At 39.1% G+C, this 3,970-nt stretch overlaps 1 long non-coding RNA gene across 1 annotated transcript; it reads right to left on the bottom strand.

Annotated features, from left to right (window-relative positions):
- On the bottom strand, positions 1–665 carry LOC127011507 (uncharacterized). The gene is made up of 2 exons (XR_007764498.1): positions 610–665; positions 1–552 (listed from the first exon to the last, which is right to left on the bottom strand). It is a non-coding gene; the product is annotated as an uncharacterized LOC127011507 (long non-coding RNA).
- Between the last annotated feature and the right edge of the window lie 3,305 nt (positions 666–3,970).

Raw genomic sequence — 3,970 nt, 5'->3', positions numbered from 1 at the left:
TACAGATTAAGGTAAACTATTCAAATTAACATTTTGTGTATGGTTATTTTTGTAAAAGATATACAAATCTCCAAACTAGTATAAATTAAAAGTATTTCAGACCCCTCTAAACATTATTTAGCACACTGTCACTAACCGATTGCGTATCTTGAACACTTTCACAGGGCACTTTTCCACCCCCGAACTTAGAATTGGTAATTTGTTCCAGCTTTTTTTTCGATGTCGCTCAACTTTTTCCTTTATGTGGTGCACTTTTCACTCCTCTGCTGCTCGTTCATTGTTTTTGCTCATTCGAACGTTGATCGGTTTCCAGTTCCATGTGGCTTCGCCTTGTGTGCAGTTGTCATCGATGATGCCGCTTCTGGGAGTCGTCTCGATGGCCCGGGGTACATGGAGAGCGATTCAACTGGAAATAAAGCCAATTGACTGTACAGCGACAAATTCAAATTGAAAACATTTATGCCAGCAGCTTGAATGGCGTTTATGAATGACAATCGGGGGTGGTTATTTTTTAAGAATAGTTCTTTATAAAAAAAAGAGTATTACTTTGCACTGCAAAATGTAATAAAATCACAAACAGTTTTGAATAAAAATATTTTTCATACGTACTTTAAATTGCCTACTAAAGCTTGACGAAGTATTCCTAAAATAGAGGCATTTATTCCCGTAGATCCATCCCTAGGCTGGCTCACTTTTATCCTCTTATCCACTCGATTGACTTAAATTCATGGACGTGCTGACAAACTATGCTTTTACCTTGCCCTTTAAAAACCCAATTAATTTCGGTTCGATAAGCAGGCTGAACAATGGGGAATGTTTCGTAAGCGCCAGCCCCTCCCCTATCGACCTTTCCCCTGCGGCGCTCACGTAATCAATGTTATTATAATATTGCCCACAAAATCATTATCGCAAACTTGTAGAGCCGGCACAAAAAAAAGTGTCCTGTTTAATTAAAGCGGCGCTAAATTAATAGACGGTTGCAGCAGCAGCAAAAACCGAAGGGAAGGTAAGTGGTGCCGCAGGGAATGGCTTTGTAATCAGGTCAACAACTGCCCGGTAATTTGAAATGTGCATTAAGTCGCACGCCGGGGAATAAAGCGAACGGAGAGACAGAAAGCGGCTGAGGATGCGGATACACACTCAGTATCAGATACGTAGATACGCAGTCAGTTATCGATACGCAGGATATCCGCCAGATACACTTTGCAACGAGCATTTCTTATTTATTTACTTCTTGGAGTTCTTGCTTGTATACCCAGTAATCTGAGCACTAAGGAAAACTCAATTTAAATTTGAAAAATATAAACACATTTTTCAAGTATCTTGTAAATAATACTAAATTTAAGGCAAAAAATATTACGATACATTTATTCTTGATTCATCAGATTAGCTCTTTATTCCTTAAGTTCCAGTGCAAAGTCTAAGTGTTTGATTGTTTTTTTGCGCTGTGAAGGAATTTAGCAAGCAAAGATAAAGCGATGGACGTATGTTCGTATAAAAAATTCACGAACGGAAATGAAAATTCATGAGAATAAAAATCTAATCAGAAAAAAAGCGAAACAAAGGGGACACCCGCTCAAGCCAGGGGGAGGAGATCCCCAAAGAAGGACCATCGAAGGAAGATGGCGCAATGGAAACAGGAAAATAAGTTGAAAGGCACTTTTTGCGCTTGAGTGCTGTTGCAAAGCGTGTCGCAGGCCACCGGAAACGGAAATTCACAGCCGGGCCCAGGACTCCGCCGAGCCCCACTCCCACTTCGACTCCGGCTACTTACTCCGCCGGACAAGTGGACTTACGGACAGCCGGACGGACACAGTCCCATGTCAATAGACAGTGACTGCCAAAGAAATACAACGGAGAAAAATATACGAGGGGAAAAAAAGTGTTGTCAAAGGCAGAAATGCAAATTCTAAGAAAATGCAAATTAAGAAACGAGTCGCAGTATTTTAAAAGCAAAATGCAAAAAGTCTTTGTATAAAATGTGCTTGAAAAGGATGCCGCTCTCTTTCCCAGATTCCGATTATCCCTAACGTTCTGAAGAGCCCTCATTTCCCATGCATGCTAATAATATGCATAAAATATGTATGCAATTACTCAAGCGTTATTTGTACGCCAAGTTGGGCCGTACAAAAACGCTTAAGTGGGATGCAAATGCTCGGGGACAATTAAAGCGTTAATTGCCAAAGCTCTACCCAGAGCTTCCCATCTCAAATTGACAATTTCTGCCTGCAACCGAAAGGCACTGGCCGCACACAGCCACACGCTGTCATTCAAATCCAGAGACGTTTCCTTGATTTGCATAACCATTCTGATTCTGGCAACGGCCAGCGGAGATTTGCGGGTCAATGTGGCTCAGCTGAGCTGCAGAGTGCAGCTTATTAATGCAGCTCCCCCGGTCCGACTTTAATTAGTCTAATTAAACGTTCGACCCACCTGGCCGAGAGTCTGTGGTCGGCAAGTGCACGGCCAAAGGTGCCAAGCTGTGCAGGATGCCCAGGCACCCGGAAAATATTGGCTGAAAGCCCTTAATTGAGGATGTAGCAGCAGTCCGGCAATGTTGCGATGCATTTGCATAGGAAAAGAAAGTAAGCTAATTTAAAAGGGTAAATAATTCTACTGGAAGATGATAATTCAATTTAAAGGCGTCATTTCCTAACTAACTTGAAATCGGAAAGCGGGTTTGTGGAAATCGAAATTTGACCCTTGCATAAAATTATAATACTACTGTATAGAGGGATACCACGGTTAAATCGGGTTCAAATTCTGAAAGTACGAATAATTCACACATGAAAATGGGTTAAAATTTTGACCATCGTTAAAAAGAAAAATTTTAATGTAGAATATCATAGAATTTCACCACAAACTCATAGAGGTATCCCACGTTACAATCGGCAACCAATTAGGCAAGTTATGAAAGTTGGAAGTTTAGTTTTTGGTTTCAATTCTGAAAGTCACTGGAAATACGGAAAATTGGAACATGAAAATGGGTTAAAATTTTGACCGTCGCTAAATCGAAATATTTTAATGTAGAATATCAGACAATTTTACCACAAGCTCATAGAGGTATCCCGCCCTTGGATCGGAGTCCAAATACCCAAGTTATGAAAGTTTGAAGTGCAGTTTTGTATTCCCGTACAGAAACCCAATGGAACTACGAAAAATTTGAACATGAAAATGGGTTAAAATTTTGATCTCGTAAAAATGAAATATTTTAATGCAGATCATTAGAGAATTCCACCACAAACTCATAGAGGTATCCCATGTCTTAATCGGGATTAGATTACCCAAGTTATGAAAGTTAGAAGTTCAGTTTTGGGTTCCCATACAGAAACCCAATGGAACTATGAAAAATTTGAACATGAAAATGGGTTAAAATTTTGACCCTTGTAAAAATGAAATATTTTAATGTAGAGTATTCAAGAATTCCACCACAAACTCTTAGAGGTATCCCACGTCTAAATCGGAATGCAAACAACCAAGTTATGAACGTTAGAAGTGCAGTTTTGGGTTCCGTACAGAAACCCAATGGAACTATGAAAAATTTGAACATGAAAATGGGTTAAAATTTTGACCCTCGTAAAAGTGAAATATTTTAATGTAGAGTATTCGAGAATTCAACTACGAATTCATAGAGGTATCCCATGTCTAAATTGGGGTACAATTATTACAGTTATGAAAATTAGAACTGCTGTTTCTGGGCTCCCATTGTGAACACCCCTGGAAATAAAGAAAAATCAAATATAAAAATGGGTTAAAATTTTGACCCTCGTATAAAATAAATATTTTAATGTAGAAAATTAAAGGGTTCGAACACGAGCTCATAGAGGTATCCCAGGTCTAAATCGGGATCCAATTACACAAGCTAAGAAAGTTAGATGTCCACTTGTGGGCTTTCATTGGAAACCTATTGATACATTTTAGTGCTAAGTTAGCTTAAATTGTGTGAATATTTTCCGAGAAAGCTTGCATA

This window comes from Drosophila biarmipes, chromosome 3R, assembly GCF_025231255.1.
Source record: "Drosophila biarmipes strain raj3 chromosome 3R, RU_DBia_V1.1, whole genome shotgun sequence".
In the NCBI taxonomy this organism is placed as follows: Eukaryota; Metazoa; Arthropoda; class Insecta; order Diptera; family Drosophilidae; genus Drosophila; species Drosophila biarmipes.
Note: the sequence above shows the minus strand (reverse complement) of the source record. Positions and strands in the feature narration are given on the sequence as shown.